This window comes from Ptychodera flava, chromosome 1 (assembly GCF_041260155.1).
Source record: "Ptychodera flava strain L36383 chromosome 1, AS_Pfla_20210202, whole genome shotgun sequence".
Lineage (NCBI taxonomy): Eukaryota > Metazoa > Hemichordata > Enteropneusta > Ptychoderidae > Ptychodera > Ptychodera flava.
Genome location: NC_091928.1, coordinates 32,904,888 through 32,916,075, shown reverse-complemented (window position 1 = coordinate 32,916,075; position 11,188 = coordinate 32,904,888). Strand labels below are relative to the sequence as shown.

The 11,188-nt window shown below is 36.0% G+C and overlaps 1 long non-coding RNA gene across 1 annotated transcript in view; it reads right to left on the bottom strand.

The window, feature by feature from the left end:
* Nucleotides 1-9,617: 9,617 nt before the first annotated feature.
* Nucleotides 9,618-11,188, bottom strand: part of LOC139135694 (uncharacterized) — a 3,193-nt gene continuing 1,622 nt past the window's right edge. Inside the window, exons 2-3 of the long non-coding RNA XR_011553021.1 lie at nt 10,712-10,798; nt 9,618-9,977 (exon numbers count right to left, since the gene is read on the bottom strand). This is a non-coding gene — a long non-coding RNA (uncharacterized lncRNA). The remainder of the gene's footprint in view (nt 9,978-10,711; nt 10,799-11,188) is intronic.

Sequence of the window (11,188 nt, the reverse complement as noted above, 5' to 3'; positions counted from 1 at the left end):
TGAAAGTGGGCTTTGTGTAAGTTCAAAAGCACAGCTTAGCTCATCGTGCATCTAGACAAGTTGAGCGTGCTCAAAATAGGAGATCGATCACGATTTTGGGTGAAAAAAAACGATTGTTTTCGGTGGAGAAACTGCGCGTTGCAACCAGTGGTTGGTTTTGCCTATGGCGGTCAGCAGGGCTGTGGTGGGAAACTGATTGTTTGTCATATGGTTGGTGAATATTTCCCATTTTATGTACCGATGCAAGCTGCCTAAATTGATGAATTCTTGTTAATTAATCATAGTGTAAAGACCCACAATACAGTTGTTAACAATCGATATCACAGATATGATTTTTATATTATCTTATATCTCGAATTACTTTACGATGCCAAACTTCAGTGAAAGAAAAAATATGATAAACAGAACAAAAAGTTATAAAATAAAAAAGTTACTTCATTTACTGGCCATGATTATACCTTCAGATCTCCCCTCCCCCCCCCCCCCCTCTGGCCAAAGAATCATAGTATATCTGATGCAGACTAAAATAAAAATGTGTTTCAGAAAGTAACTTTTGACAGATTTTTTTCCCTTTTACCTAAGTGCGTCATCTGTTTTTCTCAAGTTTCTCTGGCTTATTTTTTTTATTGAAATTTGTGGGGAATTTTTTTTTTCGAAAATTGTCCACTCCCCAATGGTCCACCCCTTGCCGGCTAAAGGCCTCCCACCACAGCCCTGCTGACCGCATAGGCAAAACCAACCACTGGTTGCAACGCGCAGTTTCTCCACCGAAAACAATCGGTTTTTTTTCACCCAAAATCGTGATCGATCTCCTATTTTGAGCACGCTCAACTTGTCTAGATGCACGATGAGCTAAGCTGTGCTTTTGAACTTACACAAAGCCCACTTTCATCTCTACGATGGGACCATATCCGTATCAGACGCCATATAGTAAATCTCGGTCTTTCACGATAAGCCTCCCACGCACGCGCACGGTGCACCATAGACAAAACTGCTGATTGCAGCGCGCAGTTTCTTTTCCAAAAACAGCCAATTTTTAATTTAAAATCGTGATCGATCCTAGTTTTCGAGCACGCTCATCTTGTTTACATACACAATTTGTTAAGCTGCGTTTTTAGACTTGTGCAAAGTTCGCATTTCTCTCTCTGTGCGAGGGGACCATTTCGCGTCCGCCATTTTGAATCTTGTTCGATAGCCAGTAACAATGCCCTGCTCCGCAGAGCTAGGTTTAGAATGGGATTGTGAAATAGGATTTGGAACGGCATGATGTGTTGTCAAATGAAATTCGAAAGAGCATGTTGAATTGTGAAATAGGATTTGCAATGGCATGTTGTGTTGTGAAATGAAATTCGAAAGAGCATGTTGAATTGTGAAATAGAAAATGGAATAGCATACACAGTTGTGGAATAGGATACGGAGTATGGAATAGCATGTTGAGTAGTGAAATAGGATTTGCAATGCATGTTGTGTTGTGAAATGAAATTCGAAAGAGCATGTTGAATTGTGAAATAGAAAATGGAATAGCATACACAGTTGTGGAATAGGATACGGAGTAGTGGAATAGCATGTTGAGTAGTGAAATAGGATTTGCAATGGCATGTTGTGTTGTGAAATGAAATTCGAAAGAGCATGTTGAATTGTGAAATAGAAAATGGAATAGCATACACAGTTGTGGAATAGGATACGGAGTAGTGGAATAGCATGTTGAGTAGTGAAATAGAAAACGGAGTTGCATGTCAAGTTGTAAAATCAAAGTAGTAATTTTGGCATGGATTGGACACCATAGTACGACCGCTATAAGGGAATCACAAGTTCGCGATTGAGACACACGATTGAAGAATAAGGGGATTATAATCTAATTATTACGTGCGTAGACCAATTTTCCGTGAATAAACCTTTCAGGCATGATGTCGCACACTAAATGCTGAGAAAGAATGGCATGAAGCGTTTGGAAAGAAATCACGCGCTTGTGTTATGCGGATCTCAGCAAATCATCGAATCAACAATACATGCGCGGGTGCCACTCTCTAATTATTGACAGCACCAGTAAGTCTTTAGGAGACTAAGATTCGAAAGGCTGTTGTGCTCGTGTCTAATATGTATAAGTACATGCATGTTCTGTTAATTATACATTTCATTTTTTTTCCTCCATCACTTTCTACAGTTTCTTCTACAAGTATGAGCTGCCGAATCTTGATGACAGTAAGGTGACTGGTGTGACAATCCTTCTTCGCGATAAAACTGATAAGTATGTAATCGCCTAAATGATTCGTTTGTAAATTAATATAAATTAGTGACTGCTGTACTTCCTATAGACTTTAGGACACATTTTCTACAGTTCAACACTGGACTTAGGCAACGGTATGGTAATTACCGGGGAAATATCTAGTTATAATAAAATTCATTAACATCATCTGTAAACCGTCAGTCGAGACAAAACATGAGAACTTGTTGTCATGTAAATATTACTTTCCTCATTTTCACGTAAGATGTCAATAATTCATTTACATATTTATAACATTATTTTCTTTATTAATAGACATGAAAATCCATCACTACTTCGATGGTCTAATTTAACAACATTTTAAATTCATTAGTCTAAAACGCATAAGAAGCACTACACTGATAGCTTAAGAACAGTCCGAGTGAAACGTTTTCCAAAACGCATGAATACAGACAAGAGCTCCTTCTTGCTAGTGCTTCAAATGAAACATTTCTGACAAAGTGTACTCCATGTCAACAAATAAAACATACCAACAGAGTTCCTGTAATGATTTTTATTTCAGAGAATATTGTTACAGAGGTTCAATAGAGGATCTCAGATCGGATATTCGAAAGAAATCCTCTAACTTCAGAATAGAGTGCTTCGATACCGAAGAGTGAGTGTAACCAAGCTTATTCGCACGAGTAACAATAATTTTAGGAACTAGCAGTTCCCAGCCACAGTGTCATGAAAATGTACTGTTTATATTTCCTTATGGTCAAACAAAATAGAGACAATTTCCCCGGGAAAATGTATGCCTTCTTCCTTTAAAGGGTACACTTTGTGTGCCTTATGGAAACGCAAATTTGTCAATTTAAATTGCGTCTGTAAATCTCAACACCTTTGACAGAGTTGAATTATAAGCGAACATGAATTTATATGCCTCTATAAGTTATTTTGTCGAAAGTGGGATGAAGATTTTGACCAGTAGAGTGACCTCTATATTATAAAGAAACTAATTCATAGACTTCAGAATTGTTAGTTTGGTAATTTTACGCTCCATTGATTATTTTAATTTTTTTGGAAATTTAACTTGATTGTTCGTATTTTATTTTTTTCTTCAGGAAATTCAACGAAATGTGTACTACTAGTATCTCCAAAGGTCCTCCATTAACACAATTCTACCAATGTGCCGATGGAAGAAAGAATAAACCGATTACGACAATCATTATTGTCTCGATTTTTCTGTCATTCGATTTTCATGTTTGATCTGAAAGGCTGAGCATTCGGTGCTTCATCAGATCGATCACTTTTCTCATTTGAGAAATAAGTTTTCGTGTTAACTAACTGACGACAATATTAATTTGGAGCTTTGGTCATTATGACAATTCAGTCGGGCCACTTTCTATCGTTGCGTGACTGTCATAGTTTCATGTATTCTTAGTATTCTTATTGCTTCCAATTCAAAAGTGCCTAAAGTTTGCTAAATCATCCATACAATTTTAAATAAATTAGATGTGTTTTACATTTTATTTGAATCTTTTAGTAGGTTTGAACCTTGAATGTGTATACATATATGCATATAGAAAAATACAAACGAATGACGGTAAATAGGTTTTGATGAAAGTAAAATCAATCTGCTGTCCTTGTTAAATGATAAATACCATTTGCGTGTAACTGTACTTTTAAAGACTGACATTTATAGGAGGTCCATCTTCTAAATGTGCCATGTAACCATAAGGATAATAGAATACAATGAGTCGTAGCAGTGACAGTAATATTGTCTGTTGAGATAACACATAATGGCATATATTTGAATGTTTTTTATTTTCATATTTCGAGTTGTTGTCTTGTGATGAGGCTTTACTCTTTGCCTTTATCGTCTGTAGTTATTATTTTTTTCATCTTTGAATAATTCTGACTGTGTGTAGCACGAATTTATTGTCATGTCATTGTTTTACTTATCAAAAACCATTGATCTCAGAAACCATATGGTGGTTTAACGTGACACAAATGCTTGCATATACATCATAATACATATACACACCATGTAAAATGATGCCGATATACTCAAGACATGACTTTCTCGTTTTCGATTTTCTCCATTTTTCAAGACGTATTTCAGACTTGAATTTCACCACCATTGTATTCGCCGGGAATTCTTAAAGAAGTTTCATTTTGAACATAGATAGAAAAAAGCATGTCAATTAGTCCGGAAAATCATCGCTTGTTCCATTTTTTTGACTTGACTGCCAGTCAATATACGTATTATAATTGCGGTCATCTATGTTCAGCTTCCATGGGTTGACAAGGACTACACTTTTTATGATTGGCTTTATGTCTGCTCACAAAGCGCTTTCATGCATGTATTGCTGTTTTATACACGTATCTTGGAGATTTCAAAGTAGATACTAGAAAGGAGTTCATTTTAAGATTAATCGTTGTTGCATTATGTATACAAAGGTCTGACATAATTTGATTGACATCAACACTGGGGATGTCGTCTCGGTGAATTTCTGTTTTCAATGAAAGATTTTATGTGCGCCGCTTAATAAAGTAGATACTAAAGAGATCAACAAATCTTGTGCATGAATGTCAATGTCTTTTACATCTCTGCTTACCCAATCATGATTTGTTTTCATGATCCTAAGTTTTACGCAACCACGAATTGGCGAAAACGCATTGCTATCGATAGCGATTGTGCGCCTCGCTGTGTTCCCGGAATCCGAGTGAACAGGTTAACTCTGATAATAGGAATGGTAGAAAACAATGGATATCAACATTTTGATCCTGACGATTTAAATGTTTGCTTGTGCGATTCTATGATGATAGAGGTATCAAAACATGTGAAAACTGCCCTGTTGAGGTCAATTGTATAGCCATTCATTTTACAACTTTCCAATTTAAACTGGCATGTGAAGTTCATGCAACTATGAATGTATTTTTTTATAATTCAAAGTACACAATTTCTCTTCGTTCGCCTTTCTTCAATCATGATCACAAAGGAATAATACTAAAATTGACTGAGCACGCCTTTATTTATTTCTGTGCAAACGTGTTCTACTTTGTATAAGTAAAAATACGGAAATCAGCATAACTCAATGGAACAAATAAGAGTATAATTGAAGCGCATAGGTCAAGATTGCAGGACACCAACGTTTGAAACAAATAGCATTGCTTCATAGGCCCGCATAAGAATAACCTTACTTCATAGGGTCGCCTATAGTCATGTACTGTATCTTCGAAGACATTACATCCCCTCAACAAAGGTGTAACCGTGCAAGCTGTAGAACGTAAAAGTGAATTCATCGATTATTGTTGTAACGCTGTCGATGACACAGTAATGCATTATAGCGAGTCGTTTTCACTGCCATCATTGATCATTGTTTTCCTAAATTTGTCAAAACTACAGTCGTTAATATCATTCATTAGGTTGCAGTACTTAAAAAAACATACCCATCAAGTGTACGCTCTGTATTATTATTGAGGGCGCATTGCTATATGGACATTGAGGGCGTATTGCTATGTGGACATTGAGGGCGTATTGCTATGTGGACATTGAGGGACTATTGCTATGTGGACATTGAGGGAGTATTGCTATGTGGACATTGAGGACATTGAGGGAGTATTGCTATGTTGACATTGAGGGCATATTGCTATGTGGACATTGAGGGCATATTGCTATGTGGACATTGAGGGAGTATTGCTATGTGGATATTGAGGGCGTATTGCTATATGGACATTGAGGGCGTATTGCTATGTGGACATTGAGGGCGTATTGCTATGTGGACATTGAGGGACTATTGCTAAGACTGAATCACGAAATGCCTCCTCCGCCAAGCACAATTCACTGTATGTCAGTAAAGTCGGGTTAGCGGCTTTGTGAATTGTTTGTTTATTGCATCCAATGATAATTAGACTCGATGTGCAATATTCTTGGACCAGAGAAGCAAGTTACATAACATCTGCAGATGTTTTTATTTCCCCGATATGTTTCATGAAATAAATGTAATGCCAGATTTTACAAAAAAATTATTGTCTTCAGAGAATGTTCGATTAGAAAAGTTGTTATCCCTCTTAAAGTTTTGCAATTATTTTCCGATCTGCAAGTTATGGGGGTTAATATCAAATCTCTTCAATAAAGAAAATTTTTTTCACCGTCTTAAGTTTACTAAAATCGAACAGTTTACTCCGGCAATAGAATTAATACTTGAATGGCGGTCAATTTTAGTTTCATATATCTGTAATGATCTCTAGTACGGTAACCAAACTGTGCACGGTGACCCTGATTTTTTATTCTTGATTCAGTAAGAGTGTGGGTGAAAGGTTCATAAGAAAAGTTTTGCCCAAAATTTCACTATCAAGGCCTCTGCTGCCTTAAACTGACATATTCAAACGAGCTGTTTACAAGGGAGAAATGGTTTTCGTGGTTAGTAAATTTTTTAACGATATGTGTACATTCTTTCCTGTAATACCAATTTTTAGCTAAGCATACTCATGTAAATGTCTTTTGCACTCAGATACTCGGTGATAGTGTAAATGCCTTTATGCCCTAGAACCTGACACCATTATTCTGAAGTATTGGTAAAAAGATGTTATTATAATGATAGTAAATGAGGATCACGTGTAACATGGAGTTGCTTAAATACATACTGGAACCGCATACTTTGGAAATGTTGACCCCTGGCTGCTTCATATATATTCGATGAGAATAAAATGAATGCGAGAATAAATTTCTGCAACATTTAAATTACTTGTCCATGGTCACTGTTCCTGGAAAGATTGAATACAATGTTCTAAATGTTCTCAATTAATTTAAACAGTATGCCCCGGTAAGTTCTACCAGGAAATACAAACTTTCAAGATATTGCCGTTCTTAGTCATGATATGATGCTACAAGTAGACTAAGAGTTTTATTTTCTAACTGTTGGTAAAGCACAGTACTGCGTCATCGCACTTTCTTCTTTTACTATTAGAGTTTCATATTTTCTTAGGAACGAAAAAAGACTCCCAATAACTATACTGCCGTCTCACAATGTGTTAAAGTTACCTGGGTACGTACTCGGCACTGAAGGGAAAACAATTTTCAATTATTCATTTTGGTAGACTTTATATTAATGTAAGCCTATTATTATCATCATGTTATGTTACGTTTCAAATCATTCAAGTGTTGAGAAGAAGATATCGAGGAAATTATTCTTAATCCTCTCCTCGTGGTTACAAAGAATACGTTGGTATTGACTTTATCATGGCATGATAGGTATAATGAACTAGAACAAGTCATCTCGTTCTGCAGACAAAGGACTAAAGTACACGTACAAAGATATATCATATGTAAAGTTACCCCTCTTTACTTGCACAAAGTAAGTATATTTTTGTGATTACACTCTCAGAGAAAACTGTAACGTTAGAGAAACAGATATGCAATATCGAAATAAGCGGAGCTCTATTCTCAAGCATTACTGAATATTAAAGGCTACAGTAGTCGTTCGATAAATCATTTTAACCAGTTCGATATCTAGCCATAAAGTTGAGCCCCTTCGAAGTTTTTCTTGTAATGGAATTTTTAAAAGGGTGTAGGATTGGGTGACCACAACAGGTACAAATAACGTAAATAAAGTCAGTCCCTCACAGCAAACATGTACATAACAAGCAAAAGGAAAAGCTGACGTAAAATGTACAATCGTTTAAAGTTAAAAAGCAACAATGAAAAATTATTGAAAACCATGTCTTGTAGGTCTACATTTACTGCCATAGCAGCGGATTTCCTATGTATATTGTTTTGCAATGAACCATAAATTTGTTGCAATACCATTTTTATCACTCGATTAACATGCAAGCGTAGAAGTGATGGTCCGTAATTCCCTGGGTAAATTATTCCATTGATTGGTTTTGCGATAAATAAAAAAAGGAGTCGGAGGTAAGAAAAACTGTTCAAACGATATAGACCCAGTGTATATAACAGCACTGACACGGATGCGAAAGTAAGTAGATGAAAACTCAACACACAATATAGGTTGATATACAGGTCTCAATTGAAAATACAGCTAAAACGTCTATTGATTTCCTTAAAAGCGATAACATGTATCACATAATAGCTGTATATTTATAATTACCGTGTTATTTTAATGATACAATGCATGTTTGTCAAGTCAATCAAACTGCAGAAGGCACAATGGTTTTAAAAGAATGCGAGAGAGGAGCTTAGCTGTCACTAACGTTCGTTTAAATTACACTGAGGACAGAAGAAATTAATAGTAATGCTACTATAATTGTCCACTGATTTACGCAAAGCTATAATGTATATCATGTGAATACTCATATTAATTAAAAATTGCCATGTAATTTCAATAATAATATAAAAGTTTGTCAAATCAATCAAACTGAAAGGAAGATTAGTTTTAAAAGAATACAAAAGAGGAGCTTAGTCTAACTTGACACGTTTGTCTAGATTGCACTGAGATCAGAAGAAATTAACACTAACGGTACGTGTTGATAACGTCCCCCCCCCCTTTTTAAGGGAGAGGATGGTGTCCGATAAGACAACTTGTTTGAGAAGACAAATTTCTAGTCAATGAACTAATCAGTGGGCAGGGTTTAAATAATTGCATACTGATTAATTTTACATTTGCACATTTTGTTTATCAGGCCAAACAAATTATACCAAAAGTTGGCTACTGTTGCCATGGCAAGACAAGGACACATAGACATTGCTAGTGTTCGTTTGATGTGAATGTACAACGCACACAATTAAGTGACATTGGTTTGCTTGATTCTTCGTTTAAGTAAGGTTCTAAGACAAGAAATTCACCTTTTTAAGCTGACAATTCTCAAGTTTTAAATAAGCTCAGAACCCCCGTAAATAAATATTTTCGGAAAGCCCAGATATAGAGAAACATATTGGTTACCATAGTGTCACTATTGTTTACGTAACTATCGCGTGGCATGTAATTTGCATAACCTTTCAAACATCTCTATGTTTTGTCTCAATGCTTTGAGATATATGGCTGAAATTTGTGTTAGTGCAAGCTGTCCCAAGGATCTTCTACAAATATGTCTTAGACATTTTTTAACTAAAACAATTTTTTGCCAGAAATACTTCAAGAGCGGTGAATTTAACCCTAGTTAATTTTTTTTAAATCTGTGCTCCAAAAAAACTAAGCAAGATATAAAAAAATCTGAGTCACACTTTTGAAGAACAGTGTAACAGCTTGCATTCCAGCAAGTTCGAGTCAGATATTTAGAAGTATTGAGACAAAACATAGGGGAAACAATTTTTTAAAGGTTACGCAAATTACCTCTCACGTGATAGTTATGTAAATAATGGTGACACTGTGGTTACCAAATACTTCCCTATATCTAGGCTTACAGAAAATGTATAATTTACGGAGGTTCTGAACTTATTTACCACCAGAGAATTGTTAGATTAAAAAGCTTAGGTCAATTTCTTGTCTTGGAACCTTAAAAGTCTGTTTTTGCATATGTTTCACGAACATTTTATGAATACGAATTCATCAACATATAATAGGCATTTGCTCATCTGGCATTGAATTGTAGCGCTTGGATCTTCGGCGCATTAGACACCTGGGAAAGAGTAAGCAAATTCAGCTACCATGAGCTGAGCGCATTTCTAAGCTTGGAAACGGAAAGCAAGACAGGCAAGTAGACAGTCGATGATAGGGTCAGTGTTGATCTATTGCTGCCACATTGGTAAAAGATTGATGCGTCCTCGAGTCTTTCTTCTATACCGTCCTCACAAATCTCATCGATTTTTCTGTAGTGAAATAGACAAACACAATACTGACCTTTTGCGAAAAAGAGGAGAGGGTTTTTAGCTACTTCTGCATGAAAGAATATTGTTGGCGAACATCAACCATCTTACAATTCTGGTGAAACCACGCTGTGCTAGCAAATGCCACATTGGTAAAATATTGATGCGTCCTCGAGTCTTTCTTCTATACCGTCCTCACAACTCTATTTCCCTGTCTTGACTCTTGCGCTCATTTTTTGTGATTTGTTTTTGCTGTTTGGATTGATGTAGTATGGACCCCGAAAGATATGTGTGAACTGTTGAGAGTTTAATATAATTAAGGCATTGTCTTTCTGGATTAAGAATTAGACATCGGAAAGAATGGTTCAATACTGACTGTGCAGGGGACATAAAAAGGCCAAAACGTCAGATACTGGACGATAAAGTCAGCTTTGTAATAAGCTGGTCCGAATTCACATTAAGGTCTTCAGATACACACTTCAGATCAAAAGTCGTTAAACAGAGATGGTGTATTTAAAAAGCAGGAGCAAAATTGCATTGGGTTTAATATTCATCCTGATGTAGTTTGTAGATTGCATCTAGTTTGTTGTCTGGCCTCCATCCATGTAACGTAACGCTATGATACGGACGATACTCTATCTTTATATGTGTCAAGTCAGACATGTCCACCGTGTTTGGTTCAATCTCGATAGGAATATCATTAGATGTAATGTGAAGATGCGTGATCAATTACTTACTCAGGATCATCCACACAAGAATGACTGAATCCAAGGCTGTTAATCTTATCAATTAAAACTAAAAGTGTGCCGTGACGGCAGCTCTCCCTGAAAAAAATGAAATCATAAGAACAGTTTTTATTAAAATTATCTATTAAACACTTAATAAGCACTACTGTCTCATCATCTGAATCGACAAAAATGTTTTCCTCAGGTGGACGAAGGAAAACTATATTCAATGCAAAAAATAGCCTGTAAAAGAAACTTTGATTAGTTTATATTTCAGAAATTGTTTACAGTGGACAAAATACCCCACAATCATTGGTTAAGAACACCGTCTGACGTCGCATTTTACAGATACCAAGAATTTGAACGAATGCGGCAATGGAGTCACGAATTCAACCATGCATATGCGACACAGACAAGATCTACATCAAACAAAGATTGACAGTCGACATTTTGTACTTTGTTATGAATGGTATTAAACAGTTATTTCAT